The 17,579-nt window shown below is 43.4% G+C and overlaps 1 protein-coding gene across 1 annotated transcript in view; it reads right to left on the bottom strand.

Annotated features, from left to right (window-relative positions):
• ches1 (checkpoint suppressor 1) overlaps window positions 1-4,100 on the bottom strand; it is a 67,849-nt gene extending 63,749 nt beyond the window's left edge. Inside the window, exon 1 of the mRNA XM_044048819.1 lies at window positions 3,815-4,100. The gene's annotated coding sequence lies outside the window, so the exon portion shown is untranslated. The remainder of the gene's footprint in view (window positions 1-3,814) is intronic.
• Window positions 4,101-17,579: the final 13,479 nt, after the last annotated feature.

Here is a 17,579-nt window from a genome sequence, read left to right as displayed (position 1 = left end):
CCAAATAAACGCCTCACTCCTCACTCTTGTGGTCACCAATCATCTAGAAGAAGCTAAAGTGGCCCGCAGGAGACATTAAAAACAAAATCTCCCTTGGGTTTGTGATAAAACTCAAGAAACATGGCAGTGCAACATGGCAGGTGCCATATAAGAGGAGCTGCTCAAGAAGTTGTGATTAACTGATCAAATTCTGCAGGCAGATTACACTAAATACCCTTCTAGTGGTATGTATACTGTCACATCATTTGCATCAGTAATTGCTTCTGCTTTAATAAGTCTGGGTCACCTGACACTTCCTCCAGCAGCTCACAAGATTTCCAACACAAGCTGGAGCTGATTTTTCTCCAGCCAGGAACTGTGAACAGAGTCGATGGAAGTTTTTGTTGGGCCACAGGTCCACACTTGGGGAAAATTTGGGTATAAATAGACTTTTAATAGGGTAAGGTAAAACCGATAAGGGACAGAAGGAGAAGACGAGGCAATGGAAAGAGAAGGCAGTAAGGCAATATTCTGAGATTCCGACTGCCAAAAAACACAAGGAACAACAACAATGACTTATAATAGAGAAATCAGAGAAGAAACTTAAACTGAAGGAACTTTTAACAGTTACGCCATGTTCTATATGTGTGTAGGACTATTGTTTTCCATGAAAGGTTTTCCACTTTTTCATTGATCACCTTCTTACAGTACACGTAGACACACTGGCAAGACTAATGAATTGGAAGATGAATCCAAACAGACCTATCATGCTTTCCTCCGACATTAGCATTGGGTTTTTGTCGTTTTTTTTGGGGGTTAATGAAAGTTTGGAAACAGGCTGTGCTAGAGGGACAAGGTTATTTCCTGCGTGTTAGTCAAGTTTTCACTGAGCCAGAGGTGAACGTTTAATGACTGGTGGAGGGTGCTTTAATCTATTTTTTTTTTTTCATTTGTGTGTGTGAAAGATGCTTTTAATTAGTTAAACTATTTTTAGTCTACTTGTACCAAGTGGGAATCAAACCCTTGACTACCGAATTTGTAGGACCATGATGTGCTGTAGAAATTTTACAATCATAGAGACACACAGCACATTTAACAATTACATGATGTTAGAAAAAAATCTAATTAATGTGTTGGCTTGACTTAACCTGGACTTTTAAAATACATACTCAACATACACAAAGGACAGAGAGGGAGACGGACGGAGAAACAGAGCAATACCACTGGAAATTTCGGGGGCAGTATAGAGTCAATAGTCCAATCAGTCAGGAAAATGAGAAAGAGTCGATTTAAAAATGGCAAGATTGCGGGGAATTACATCCACGGCGACTTAAATTCAGTGGTCTTAGATTCCACCCATGCTAAACTCCACTTGTGTTTCTATTTCAGATCAAGCAAAATAAAATAACCTCTTAATTGATGCCAGCATTGCTCTCTAGAGGAAGTATTGCGTCACGTCCATACCAACGCAAATGACAAAAAAAAAAGTATGTAGGGTAGTGATCGGTGCATTATTTGACTGACAAGATCTGTCAGTTTAAAGAACTTAACATTTTGAAGCTAAAGCTGTTTTAGTCTGACATAGTTCAACTGGAAAATGCCAAATACTGATAAGCTAAAGGGAGCCATATCGCCCCCTAGTGTAGCGGAGGCTGACACACGTCCTTGTGGGCATGTTTACTAGGACATGGACAAGAGTCAAATAAAATGTCAAAGTTCAGGAAACTGTGCATTGAGACATAGTGAATATCTATTCCTTGGATACACGGCGGTTTTTGTCTTTACAAAAACTGCATCTCTGGCAAACACAACTCAAAGGTCAGACACGTTTTAGCAGTGAATGTCAACACTGTATTTTCCGAGTCCACCAATACCTCTGAAAATTAAAGAAGTCAGGGCATTTTTTACCATTTCTGCTGATAAGGTGTAATCCTCTACTGTTTACCTCTCAGAACTAAATGTTCTTTGATACCGATGCAGTGCACTTTTTTTCTGACTGCATTTTAGAAACCGCCATATGGCTCATGGGCCACAGCTGACCACCGCACAGGAGGGGTGTTTTTGTGTCGCTCCAGGCAAGGATAACACAAAAGGAAATATTTAAATGGTCATTTTTGAGCATTTATACTGCATAAATTATGAGGAAAACTGGCTGCTGCTTTTCTTCTAAACCCACACTATTCAGTTAATTCACACATTAATTATAGATCCATTACAGGCTGTTTGAGCCGTGTTAAGGGAATAAGACCAACAACAGTTGTACAAAGAGCACTAACCCACTGAGCCATCCATACCAATTATCTGTGTCTGGGGTGGGGACTGAATTCAATATTCAATTTACACATTTCAATCTCACATCACAGCTTCCAAGCGAAAAACAACCGGTGTCAAAAGAACCATAATGGACAAAAACAGTGTAGGCTGTTGTGTGAGAGCTTCAGCTGTCTCCAAAGTGAACACTAACTGAACAGGGCGCCACAGGAGGTGTCCATTGAGAGACAGCGCGGGGTTGAGGGGCGAGAACTCCATTGAGCGCGGCCATGGGGGGTCAATATGTGAATGAACGTTTGCCATAGAGGTGAATTATGAATGAGCAGCACTCTGAGCTCTCCCGGAGAGAGCGTGTCAGCCTCCGTCTCCTTCACTCCATCTCCCCTGCTTTCATTCCATTTCTCCTCATCCTCCTCCTCCTCATAGTCCTGTCCTCAGTGTCCCCGTTTCATCTCTAACTACTGGATTAATCTTCTCATCTGTCTTATTCTTGGTCATCTGATCGCCTTGATTCCCTCCCACCCTCCTCCATCCCCTCTGCCATCCTCCACCTTCTGTCTCCAGACCAGGGGAGACGGAGGAAGACGCACACACGCCACCTGTGTGAGGACATGACACAACATTCTTTCCCTTCACATTATGCATTTACACAGCCTCACACACACACAGTAGCAAAGGATAATACCAAAGCAAACAGTCCTGCACATGTATAGACAGACACATGCATTAAGTGAAAATGCTCACAGGCACTGACACAAACACACATTTCCCCCAGCTGTTCTCCTGGACACAGCTTGTGTGTATGTGTGTGTGTGTGTGTGTGTGTTCATCTGTGTGTAATCCAATGTGCTGCTGCTCAGCCTGTGCCACGCTCTCTCCTCTGTTGCTGTGCGTCTGATCAGATCTGCCTCCCCTCAACCTGTTTGCCATCTATGACACGCATGCACACACACACACACACACACACACAGAGGAGCTGCTACTACTACTTAACAAGCCTCATTCACTAACAAGCAGGCAAAGTCAACAGAAAATCTGTCCAGCGCTTCTGTTGCAACTGCGAACTGTCTGTTTTTGTTACCTACTACATACAAACTCCTGTTCTCACACACACACACACACACACACACACACAGAGACTCAGGGGCTGTTGTCAGGCTCAACTTAAAGAGAAGTAGAGAAGTGTGTGTGTGTGTGTGTGTTGGAACGCGATCACGCTGTTCCCTAAAAAAAAGTATCCACTCCTTTTGATCCCTTCACTCCAGTTTACAGCGGTCAGCTCAGCTCGCTTACACACTTTGCCCCCTTTTTAAAGCTTGTGGGAAAAAAACAACCCTTAAAACTCTAACACACTCACACACACATGAATGTATATTTAGGCTACACACACACACACGCAGTCTCTCTCTCTTTCCCCCCACACACACACACACACACCTCCACTCTTCCCTTTAAGTACAGAGCCAGGCAGAATATGTCAACACCATACACGCACACGCACGCGCGCGCACACACACACTCACACACACACCTGCATGCAGCAGTGAAAGCCCCATAAAGTCACCTTAGAATCCTTCTGTGTTCCAGACGAGCCCCTTCTTCGCACTCTTCCTCTCCTCTTTCAGACTTATCTATCTCCTTTCCTTCCGTCCTTCCTTCCGTGCTGTCCGTCCTTCTTCTTCTCTCTCTATCTCTCTCTTTCTCTTTCTCGCTCCCTCTCTTCGTCTCGGTGCTCGGTCAGTTCCCAGCGTTTTTCCTGAGCCCCTCCATATCCGCCCCGCCAGTCGCTTGTACCACCGAGCGAGCGAGCGAGCGAGCTATCGTACCTAAACACACACACACACGGACACACACAAGTCGCTGCGTTCCTATAGTCTCTCTCTCTCTCTCTCTGTGTATCCCTCTGCTCTCTCTCTCCTCTGTCAGAGAGCCTCAGTGTGTATGTGCGCGCGCGCGTGAATGCGTGTGTTTCTGTGCTCTTGCCCCGCCAGCAGAGAGGACTTCCCCCGGTGCCCGACCTCGGTCCTAGCGCCAGTCTCGTTTACTGAAAGAATGCCATTGTGTACGGTAGGCATGAACAAAGATCGTCTATGTTTGTTGACAGGACAACTCACTTCGCATCTTGGAGCCAGTTTGTCCACACACACATACTCACACACAATGGCCAATTCCCTGACATTGATCTTCACCATTGTCTGTAATTTTGCGAATAAACAGGTGTGTCATGTAAAATAAAATGGATGAATTATTCAATAACAAGGCACACATAAACATTAACATCCACCAACAATGTTGGAATTCTATTAAATTGTCTCTTATGGGTTATATAGTGCACACAAAACGACCAAATCGATGGAGAAAACTAACAAAAATGAATACATATAAAAAAAAAAGAGCAGGAAAACTATCTACTGGAGTCACATACATGACATTTCCAGGTAGCTTAATTAATAAATACAGGCAGAAATTAGCAGAGAACAAACTGAACATTTTGTCTTAATCAGACAAAGAATCGTAAGTCAGAACTAAGTCAGAAAGGTTTTGAATTTAAAAGTATGGATTAGTTATATTAGCTTTTAATGTTGTACGCTTTTAATGCTAGCTTGTCCTGCTAACTAGCTTAATAACAATATAGTGACCTAGCTTTCTTTTCGTAGCCTAGCTTGTCCTGCTAACTAGCTTACTTACAAAATAGTACCCTACCTTCCTTTTCGTAGCCAGTTGGATCTGTTTCTAGTGAAATTGCAAATTAATTTAAATAAATGTATTGCTTACAGCTAAAGCTATAGCACTTTTTTTCCCGTGTGGCCTTGACAGTCAAGACTTGTCAATTTTACGTAAATCCTGCACACACACACACACTCCATGCCCCCAAAATGTTAATTGAGGACATTTTAATGACCTAATAATAACACCCAAATAAAGCATAGACCTAATGGCCACCAGCTGGTTGACCACGAGGGATGGTTAAGACAATATTTAAAAACAGGTCATCCTCTCATAGACCAAAGACAGAAATTTGCAGTACCACAGACGAATACCGTTTGGTTTTTTATCTACGTATGAAGCTCATTTAGAGCAGTTAACATCCAAATGTGTTGGTTTTTCTTTCTTTCTCTCTTTTTTGTCAGTAAGTTGTTTTGAGTCTGTATCTCAGTGGTTTCTATGGCAACAGCAGGGCAGAAGCAGAGGCTGACAGCCATGCAAGGGTGTAGGAGCCAGTATAGATGGAGAAAGGAGGGTTTGTGTCCTCTGTATATGATCAAGTTTGAGCTCTGTCTGATCGAATTACTCAGACCATAAATCAAAATTTCACACTGTCTGATGTAAAGTTGGAGTCTGACTGAGGAGCAAATACATTTGACCTGTTATGCTGTGTGTGTTCCCACCATATATCACAGTATCATAGTGTGTCCCTTGTTCTTTTTCCCCAAAATCAACTGCATCAGTATGTGAGACGCAGGCAGAGACTGAGTGATGTGAGTGCACGCACATCTTTTTTTTTTTTCTAAAGTACAGAGTGAGTCATCTTCCCAAATGTACTCAATCTTTGGAGTGGCTACCTTCTTCCTCATCTCTCCACCCCTCCCTCCCTCCTCTCCCTCCCTTCTTTCCTCAGAGCGTCATCAGGTTGCCATAGCAACGGCCCGCCTATGGGAGACAGAGATCAGTTCATTATGGACCATGGGATCCAAAAACTGAAGGACAAGGGTTTTTTTTTTCTTTGAACACAGGAAGTGGGAGCCCTTAACAGGAAAGCTTGAACTTGTTTTCTTGGTTAAACAGCCTGTGCAGCACTGTGTGGCTTTGCTGAAGGAAGTTTTGCTGAGTGCCGTTTGTGGTGGAAAAGAAACAGCACTCATCCATTTAAGCCCTTGAAAAACACAAGTCATGATGAAAATACGCCAAATTTGATTAGACGAGCAAACTGGACTGCTTTGAGATGTAAACATGTAGCCTCCAGAAATGATTAACCAGAGCTCGCTTGCACAATTCTGAATTAATGAATCTGACAGACGTGGCAGTGAACGGCCTGTTGAAAGCCCACTGCCAGGAAATCCAAATGTGTTCTCGTTTTATTTATGGGTGTGGAAAGTGAAGTGGGAAAAGAGCATTGCAGCGCGTTCAAGCCCAGAGATGGAAACACAAAATACACCAAAGGAAACTGTTTTGTTTGATAAAGATCAAAGAGACTTGTTGGGAGAATGAAGTGTGTTTACGAGTCCTCGAATCTATGCTGCTTCTCCCTGCCCTTATTATTACTTGGGGTGTCGTGTGTGTGTATGTGCATCGTGTGTGTGTCTGTGTGTGCTTTTGTAGTGCAAGCCCAGAGGGCTCCATTAAGCTGAAGTGACAGAGGGGATCTTAAAGATGTCTTCCAAAGTTTGCTATTGAGGGAGATCCTATCTCTGAGCCCTAGAAGGAGAGGAGAAGAGAGGAAAGGAGAGGAGAGGAGAGGAGAGAAAGAGTGGAAACTCCAGCTGTATTGAGGAAAAAAAAATTAAATAACCAAGACATAGTCCATTTATTATGGGGATGAATTATACGGCCAACAACTGCCACAAAATGTTCTGTGCCACTGCTAATAACCGTTACTGCTCACCGTTAGTTTGAAAGGACGAAAACAGGTTCCTATAGCAACAACAGCGTTAGCATACGTTACTATAGTAACCGTCCAGCCATTGCAGTCACACGCCAACTCCCCCCCCCGCCCCCACCCCGAAATGATCACACTGACGCCTGAACTTTTATTTGTTCAGCTTGAACATTATCTCATCAGTTCTCTCGTCTTCCTTGTGTAGTTATGTTTTTCCCAGATCCCAACAATTATTTGGGTGAGTGTAATGTTCTGTTATCGTAACTGATTAAAAAAAAGAATGCAAAATAGGTCAAGACAAGATAGATGCAGTGACCTGGATGTCAGAACTTGGTATAATGTCACACGGCGTGTAATGTCATGGTTTAACAGTGATGTGTGCAGGAGCCCCGTCCAGCAACACCCAGCGAAAATCAACAACCTGGTGTTTGACTAACAGTCTCATAGGAACAGCTGAACACAGTGTACACATGTTCGGTGTGTGCCATTTATAAGGTTTGTATAGCTGCTCTCAGACATTCACTGAAGTCCAGACACATCCCTGAAGGGCTATGTGTAATATGGATATAATAAAAATTAAATATTTATGTGTTAAAATGTCTCCTCAAACTCACAACAATCCATATTTCTATTCACAGTAACGGTCACTCTTTAATGACGCCGTAAGATTTGTGCGTATTTGTCATTAATGGATATACTCACTGCCTTTTCCTGCATGTTCTGCCAGTGAAGCACTTCAAACACACAGGGAAACAAAACAAGACAACAAGACAACAATTCCCATGATCCCACGCTGCTTCCGAATATCAACTCTTTGTCTTTTGTTGTTGTTGTTTTGACGGAGAGACCCCGCGTGGCAGAAATTACATACAAAGAAAATATTTCCCGAAAGTCTGCAACTGTTCCCAAACAATACAATACGACAAAAGTTGAGCGTTCCAGTTATGTGATAGCGATCCAGCTGTTCTTTACATTAAACTGGAACGCACACACACACACACACACAGGTCACACACAGTGAACGACCTGGGAGGCGTCCGTCTCTTCATGATCCTTCATTCTTTAAGTGGGGCTGCCATCTTGGTCCGACTACCCAGGGGCGTCAGCCAGGCAGAGGGGTGGGTCAGCAATCATGTGTGTGTGACAGGAAACAGGCAGGCCTATTGGCTGTCAATCAAACCGCCTCTTTATCTCCTTTCTCCAGTCTGTCTCTCACCATGTGCGTTCCTCCACTTTTCACTGTCTCTTTTCTCCCCCCTCGCACCCGGTCTCGTCTCGTTTCTCCCCCTCAAGTCTGACAAGCCAAAGATTTTCACTTCAGAGGGAGACAAAAAAGCGAGTGTAAGTGTAAGAGTCTCCCTGTCTCCTTTTACCGTTCACACTCTCTCCCTCTCTCACTTTCACACACACTCACAGAGTCGTCGTCTCACATGTCTGAAAGACAACTCGCAGTGGTTTGTCATTGTAACACTTAAGTGGACTGTGTTTCCAAAGCATCCCTTGCACTTTTTCTGCAGACAGGCAGACGTAACATTCCTAAGACATGCGGTGCAGCAAAAGACAGAGAGAGGAAGTCGTACGTCTCTCTCGACGATCAATTACAAGTCACTTCTTTCGGAATGTCCACATTCACACTCACACATGCCTGCAACATAATACGTCTCGCTGCATCTGGTGTCAACGCCGCGCGTGCCAGTGCAGACAAACTGACGCACAAAGTTAAGCACAGTGACAACGAGTGCACACTCAACGCGCTCAGGGCCTGACAAGCAAAGCCTCCTGTTGGGCTGGGCCCTCGTTCCTCCTCCTCCGCTGAGCAGAGCTCACAGGGCTCCAGGCTGGAGGAGGGGGACCCACAGTGTCTCAACACTGTCCCCTGCCAAGGTCTCCTTTTCTGGGGATGGCAGCTCTCAGCAGCTGGCTAGGCTGGAGCTCTCTGTACGCTGACTCCAAAGCGGCTGGCTGTCTAGTCCTGCCAGGAATTTATAATTCAATCACAAAGGAACTTTTTCCGCACACAAGGGTAAGCGAAACAATATGTTTTGATTTTTCAGACACAAAACAAAACCAGTTAGATTGTGAATTATTTTTTTTCCCTCCCCCCGTTTAAATAAAAACAGGAGAATTAGAGATTCAGCTCAGCAGAATCATTGTTTGCTTTCTTGAATCAAAAAAAAAACTTCAAATCTGAACCTCGACGAGTGAATGTGAAGTGACTGAGTCAGTCAGAAGTGGCAGAGGTTGATGGTTCCAGGAGTGTGTTTTTTTTTCTCCTTTTATTCCCATCATTTCAATTTCTTTTCTAAGAACTCACATGAGGACAATGACTCACAGTCAGAGGAACTCACTCGAGGCTTGATGTAATTTAGGAGGTAATAGTCTCTACTCAAGTCCAAGAGGGAAATAAAACTGACAAGGAGCAGGCAAAACTCAAGAACCCCGGGTACAGAGGCTAAAGTTAAAAAAAGAAGAAGAAATGTTAAGCCATACAACAGGATGAACCCAAAAGAGATAAGTCACGCAAGGAGTGACAAAGACGATCTGGCAAAGAACTAAAGGGAGCAGGTGCACACGATACTGTAACAGGTTGAACAGCAGGGGCAGAAACTGAAACAACACAAGAAGTAACAACAATGAATTTCAATGAGATGGTGCAAGTTTGGCACGGAGCACAACGCTAAATACTGTCGCTATTAGTTTAGCATCTGTCCCCCCGCTTTTGGTGCTCGTGGAGGATTTTTAACCACAGTGAGTGGTTGTTACACACTGAAATGAGTCTTGGGGGGGGGTGGAGTTAAAGGTAAAAGAGGTAAAACTGAGCGTAAATGAAAGTAGAGCTTTTCATTCACAGCTGATGGAAGAGTTGTGGTTGATGAGCCCTTCTGCCCTTTCAGACTAAACCTCCAGCAGCATTTTCAAGGACTCTCAAATGCTGAGGTAAAGTGGACAGCAGGTGTATTCAGAGCAGAATTTACACGTTTGGTTAAGGAAAAAGAGAGTGACGTGGATGTTGCCTGAAATGATCTGTAGACAAATGAATGGGATTGCGATGTCCGACTCTAAAAAGACTTTCCTGCCTCTCCAAGCCTCAGCGATCACTGTTCCACTTTCTGGTGTGACTGCAACGACTGCAAGTTACTGAGAAATATCATAACTTTTTTTTTTATGACTGTGATGCTCCATTGACACGCCTACCAACACCTCTTTTTCTCCCCCATTTAATTTTAATTCAAGAAATCGTTGCAAATGGGCTCTTAATTTTTCCAGACAGGATGCTGTGCATGAGTCGTGATCAGGGTCCAGTAATCACACCATCATCTCTGGAGGGTTTGTGTGGCATCGTGCTGTGAGGGCTTGTCTGGGCTGGCAGTCGGGACTTTTTTTGTGAATCAGTTGGGATCTTTTTTGGGCAGGGACGCTCTCCTTAGAGGCAGCCAGGCACACACACACACACACACACACACACAGCACCTGAGCTTCACTTGAGAACACAGAATAATATAGAAGTACCACGGCTCCTGCTTATAGACTGTATATAAAGTCTTCTGATTGCAAAAGGAACTCCCATTTGTGATATTCCTTGCACCATGCATGTCAAGTTTTTGAAACAGGAAGTGCGCGTGCGGCACTATTGGACGATACTAGCTGTCAATCATCCTGCTGTCCACTCATATGTAAAGTGTCACTATCTTCATCTAAATGGGAAGATAATTCACAAAACTGACACCACAGGCCACTGAAAATGAGATGACACCATCAACCTGAATAGAGTAGAATAGAACAGCCTTTCTCGTCGCCCCCTGGTGGCCAATTGCTACTTCCATCCTACTTTCCAGGCTTCACTTTTCTACGATCCTGCTAGAATTTCTGCAGGGGCAGAAGTCAGATCAGGGGAAAATGACCAAGAAGTGGGGATTGAGCAAATGGGATTGAAATATAAAAGCTGTCACGTTCAGTGTAAAGCTGCCTGGTATGGAATGACATGCTGCAGCACACACTGATGAGGAAACTGGTCTTTGAGACGACGTACCCATTTAGTTAATGCCTTTACACCGAGTGAGCGGTCATCGGTTTAAAATTGAGGTCCATTTTGGGAGCTTGTTTGACGCTCATCTTAAACCTGCCATTAAAACCATTACATTAACCATACAGCATTGTGTAGCGACGTCCAACTCTCAATACAAGGTCATTTTTATACTCAGTCGCATCAGATTCCATCACCACACACAGTAACAGCCGTAGTGTCCTTAGCCAGTTCAGTGAGGAGAGGATGATGGTGCAGCAGTATTTGCTGTGTGTTGATCTACAGGCACATGGGAACTGACCACTCAACCATCCCAGGGCTTTGCAGGAGTCAGCAACACAGACATATCCTCAGCAACACACATCTTATCCCCGGCAATACAGCGGGCTCAATAGTCTGCCTCCTTCAATACAGAATAATCACCACTTCTGACAACATGCCTGCTCCTCAGGAGCCCATCTACCTCCTCAAATACCCTCGCACCATAAGATAAAGACATTAGAGACTATGGGATTTGGAGAGAGAGGGAGTGAAGAATTGGGTCTAGACTCTGTGATGCACAGCGATACCGACTTGGAACGCCTGGGAAGTTTGGGATCTCTCTCTAATAGATACCATCAAATGAGCAGCACAGCGGAGTGGCGGGGCCGGACCGGAGGAGAAGCTCAGCGTGTTGCTGAGGCGGTGAGGAGGATTTCTGTTGTCTGTCTCCAGCATGCAAAAAAAAAGAATATATATGGATAGGCATTTTAAAACAAGAGGAGAATCATCTCTGAGATTCCATGACGGAACGAGAGAGAGAATGATAATTATTTCATTTCATTTGCCTATTTAAAAACCACCGAGACAGACAGACACGACTAAAAGCAAACAGCAAAAGGGAAAGAATATATCAGCCGCGCTTGCAGGATTGAATAAATGTGACTGTAAGAGTGGATACACACAGTCCGATAATAATATATCATTAAAATAAAATGTCATATCATGTGTGTGTGTGTGTGCGGCGCTGTGAATGTATAGCGTTTCCCTCTTTACTTTCGTGTCACCTCTCACACTCTCCCATCCTTCTCCTCCTCCTCCTCCTCCTCCTCTCTGGTTCTCCACCCTCACTCTCCCTCACTCACTCACTCGCTGTCCCTGGGTGGGATGAGTCATCGAAGAGAGAGAGGGAGAGAGAGGGAGAGAGAGAAGAAAAGAAAGGAGAGGAGGTGTTTGTGTGTGTACTGCATGCATGCGTGTGTGTGCGAGTGCATGTGTTGTGTCATTCCTCCTGAGGTGCTGTGCCCTTCACACTCCTTTTGCAGCTTCACGTCAACCTTGCTGCTGGAGTCCAGACATTAGCTCCAAAGGTACGCATAGAACACACACACACACACACACACACACACAGATGTTGCGTGCTACTTTTGTGTTAACATCATCTCTTATGATGGGACTTAAACACCTACACCTTTATTCCTGGTGAACAATAAAATCAACCCACCACGGTTTAACACCTGCTATCCCTTGTGAACAGACACAACACATGAGGAGAAAAAAAACCCAAAAACCTTTTGCTACAACTTTTTTCCCACACATTTTTTAATTAAAATAGTGTGATCCTCTCATACTGGCACCTACGCCTAACTTTTCACTTATTTTAAAAGCTCCCGATTGAAGAAACTATGTTGTCCTAAAGTTTTTGCCGCCTCTCAGCCGCCCCGCCTTCAACATGTTTCTTTAAGTGTGTGTGCAAACACAACGCTTGCTCCATATATACAGTAGTTAGTGGTTAATCTCTGCAGGATACCTTTAAGTGGTGTGCATTACTAACTGCTGCACTGTTTTCGTTCCGAGTACCACTGAGGGACAGTGAATTCTTTTATATTCTACATAAAGTAGTCTAATTAAAAGGCAAAAACAAAGCGAGAAGCTTTTCATAAAGGCTGCAGCATAAAAAAAAAATCTAGACTTGAGGACACAATAGAAGCTGTTTCTCTTTACTTGCAGTACTTGTTATATAATGATGTCAAATACAAAAAGACTGGAATGGGAAATTAGTTCACACCTGTAGGGCAAATGCTGGAATAAACACCTAAAATATGCATAAGGGCTGATTCATCTCTGTCACTTAATCAGCTTTATTGGTGTCCAGTTTTGACAAACTAGCCCAAATATAACGTGTCTGTCCCGTCACTGTGGAAAGTGATGGATTAGCGCCGTTGTTTTGAAAACATCAAAGGTGATAAAATCCCTATAAAGGTTCGAAGACTTTATTGTCATATGCACATAAAAGAAACAAGTCCCCCTGTACGATGATATCCTTTCACAATGAATGTGGCTTAAAATTGGAAAATAAAAATATAACGTGCTGTGGGAATTGAGAATGAAAGTGTCACAATGGCAGATGAACAGATGAGGTATACACTATTTGTACAGATCACTTAATTTCTTATCATCGGTCTGTGATCTACAGTGCTCGTTGGATTGGTTCGCAGTGTGTGAGGCACCTCTGAATCGGAGGCCATGGTTCTCAGTAGGAAACCGATAGATCTCCTACTTCTGGGGTTGGGGAATGGGTCTTTACCTCCAAGTGAAGGAGTTCAGGTATCTCTGGGTCTTGCTCATGAGTACAACGGAGCATGAGATTGGCCGGGGAATCGGAGCAGCGGGAGTTTGGGGAATTGTGCTCGCTCTGCTGCACCGTTGTGACGAAAAGGAAGCTGAGCCAAAAGGCAAAGCTCTTGATCTTTGTACCTCCACTCACCTATGGTCATGAGCGATGGGTCATGACCGAGTAGAGCCCCTGCTCCTTTGCGTGGAAAGGACCCAGTTAAGGTAGCAACCTAGGAAGGATGCCATCAGGGGGAATCCCTAGGGGGGTGTTCCTGGCACATAGGAGGAGATCTAGAGGTAGACCAAGGGCTAGGTGGAGAAATTATATCTCCTCACAGGCCTGGGAGCACCTGGAGATCCCCCCAGTCAGAGCTGGATGATGTGGGTCTGGGGCCTCCTGCTAGAGCTGCAACCACCATGACCTGACCTGTGAAATGAATGGATGGATCACAGTGAATAGTGAAAATATGTTTTATATACATAAATATATAGTGACATGAGACAAGATATCATCTTAGATTTTGGATATCATCACATCTGTGAGGACTTTTCTTGGTTTTAAAGGCTGTTAAAGGAGTTGCTAATCATGATATTAATTATAGGGAATAAATGAGTGAAATGCACTAAATACTGATTATAACATTATAAATGAGATATTGTATATATGTTGATTGAAAAAGACAAAAATATATTTTAAAAATCACTTCAAGTCAGTCTGTTATTTATTTATTTTTTGTTACTTTTGCTCTGTATATCATTTCATATTAACATCATTATTTTATAATCTAGAAACACGTTGATACCGTGCAACTGTCCAGTTATAAACAATATGCAAAATAAGTGCTTGTGTGATATTTTGGGGCTTTGACTTTTCTGAAAAAATATAGATACCGTATATTGTCATTCAGCTAAAAAGATATCGAGATTTGCTCCATATCACACTCAGCACCTAGGATGAGATGGTACTGAGACCCATTAGCAGAGCCTGCTGTGTTGCTATGGTAATCTATTGGCTATACTGTATACTGGGGAAAAACTAGGACTATCTCAGGTGCCTCAGCTGCTCAACAAACAAGAGAGCGATAAAATACATCATCAAGAATGCTGAATGCCGTCTGATGACTCCTGAAACTGGAAACCTGTTTATTTCACGCGGCGGCGTCAGCGATTCTTCTGACTGTGGCTTTTTGGAGGAAAATCAGACACAAGAATATTGAATGATATGGAGTCTGACAGCGACACACTCACACAGAGAGAAATGCACGGACACTTCATCTCTCTCTCTTTATTTTCTCCCATTTCGTGTCAATATCTCTCTGTGTCATTCTCTCCCAGACAGCCAAAGTGGATATTTGGCTTTCATTTGCAAGGAAAGTTCAGGCCTCGTGGTTCCTTTTGTCAAATGTGCAGTGGAGTCACAACTGGGTGTAACGCGCTTGACGCAGTCTGCAGAGTTCATCGCCCAGAAAATAAATAAATAATAAATACATAAAAGAAAGAGGGGGTCAACAAACCATCATGGCAAACTTGGATAATCAGAGTTTCATGTGTAACCTCCCTCTGCAGACACATGGCTACACACACACACACACACACACACACAGCAGCCCAGCAGTGTGCAGCCCCTCCAGAGTGATGTACTGTCATTTCCATAAATACTCTTAAAAGGTGCAGCCAAAACCATGGAAGGGTGCGATTGCCTCTCGGCTAGAAACACGCACACACACACACACACACACACACACACACACACACACACACACGCACACACACACACACACACACAAAGACGAAGGAGCTCTTTTCTCTTTCAAAAGACTGTAGGAGAGGATGACCCACTTAATCGAATAATTTGGAGCGCTCGTGCCTGAGTGAGTGTGCGTATTTGTGTCTGTGTGTGTGTGTGTGTGTGTGTGTGTCTGTGTGTGTGTAAAAAGACCCCCACGGTGCCTGCAGACAAATAAAGAAAACTAACAAGTTTACTGGTGAGACAGAGCTTGACAGCTGTCGTGCAAGGAGTTGTCGTGTGCGTTTGTGCGTTTGTGTGTGTGTTTATGAGTCACCTTTTACACCTCTGTCTACTGTACAGGTGTATATAATGACCACCAGAGAGTGTATTTATTATTTCCAGCAGCATTTGTGTGTGTGTGTGTGTGTGTGTGTATGTGTGTGTGTGTGTGTGTCCTTCTGAGCTGCTGTAATGAAGCCTTCCATCTGCCAAGCTGGACAGACTGGAGTGTGTGTGTGTGTGTGTGTGTGTGTGTGTGTGTGTGTGTGTGTGTGTGTGTGTGGTAGAGGGGGGGGTGGGGGGTGGTCAATCCCAGTTTAGTCTCCAACTATTCCTGATGTCACCCACACCAGATTCAAACATTTGTTCCACTTTCCGTCCTCTTTTAGAACAACTTAGCTGCAGAGCGGAATCGTCCATTTTCATTAGTGGTCGATGAAAAGCTTTTGTTTAATGACAAGGCATCATGTTGTTTGGATTCCCTCTCTCTCTCTCTCTTTTATTCTCTCTCATTTCCTTTCTGTCTTCCTCTCCTGCACATCCCCTCCCCTCCCCTCTCTTTTCCCAGCCATTGAGATCCACTTTCATCTCCTTTTATTAAGCCATGAAACATCAGGCGGCCGCATAAATCTAACATGCGATTGCTGTAATGACCGAGGGCCCATCGCTCACACACAGCACACACGACACGCGCGGGGGGTCAAGGCTGCGGCGTCGGTGCCTGCACACAGCGTCACTGAGCTCCTTGTTTAACATACGTGGAGAATTTGACGTGCTACACGTGCACAGCGCTCGCAGCTCTCGAGGACATGCCACGGAGCATCTTGTAGCTCGGATAGTGCTGCACACTCATCCTGAGACTTGGGCTGAATGGGACACTAATTGGATTCAATTTCCCTGGTCCTCAAGAGCCTCAGCACAGCCCATACCACATGAGAGAGAGAGAGAGGGGGAGAGAGAGAGAGGGAGTGGGAGAAAGGAGCCATTCACAAGATGAGAGACAATGAACGTGGGTACAGCTCGTCTTCCTACACACTGTAAAGTTTCACAGAAACACGAGAGCCAAGCAGTGACACGGAGAGAACTTGTACCACTCATCGGTGTAGTTTACATGACACACGGGTGAGCGACGTATAGCCACTATCAAAGTAACACGGTTTCCATGGAACCATATATATATATATATATGTATATATATATATATATATATATATATATGTATATATATATATATATATATATATATATATATATATATATATATATATATGAATATACCTACGACAAATAAAAGTGCCGGTATTCAAAAAAAGGACAGTACTGGCCCACTTCAATCATTGGTGTTTTGCAAATAAAAGATGAAAGAAACCTAGTTAAACATAATAAAAATGATCATGTAAAATATTCTCTTTTAGTTCTCCACTTCTGTACATTTAATTTACAGGTTTAAAAATCGGTTGATTTGTAAACATCATTTAACAGGCTCAATAAATTATTGACCCCAACTTGAGTGCGCGTTTGATTCATATCGATTTCTTGCACTTTGAGTCCTGACATGCAGACGGGCCTCGTGTCAAAAGACATATTATCAAATACAAGTGACAGCTGGTTTTCATTGTCGTACATTTGTATTTAATCAACTGAAACCATTCATTATTTATGCAAAAAATGTTACTAAAACAGTATTATGAAGGGATGTTTTGGAGACTCATGGACACATGAATGAAAAATGACGGTGGTCTGGTTTAATATAGGAAAAAGGTTCACAGTGTTCGTCCACATTTAACCTTAACCACATCTTGCTCTTTTTTTTAAGTTTGCCTAAACTTGACTGTGGTCTGTGGTGTAACACTCCACTGCTCCACCCACATCCCGACAACTGTTGATAATAAATGTAAAAACATTATTTAAAAATCTGAAGCAGTCGTTGCCTATAATCATAACCCTGTCGTCGACGGCAGAAAAAATACCTGCAATGATTCAGTGTTATTCTTTCATTTGTTACATTATCTGCAAATCACAACCAATGACCATCATAATAATCTGGATTTATTTAGATTTCATGGATTTAGAATTGTCTAAAAATGTTCAATGAGTGAGTTTTT

Source organism: Solea senegalensis, linkage group LG17 (assembly GCF_019176455.1).
Source record: "Solea senegalensis isolate Sse05_10M linkage group LG17, IFAPA_SoseM_1, whole genome shotgun sequence".
Classification (NCBI taxonomy): Eukaryota; Metazoa; Chordata; class Actinopteri; order Pleuronectiformes; family Soleidae; genus Solea; species Solea senegalensis.
This window is presented reverse-complemented; position numbering and strand designations above follow the sequence as displayed.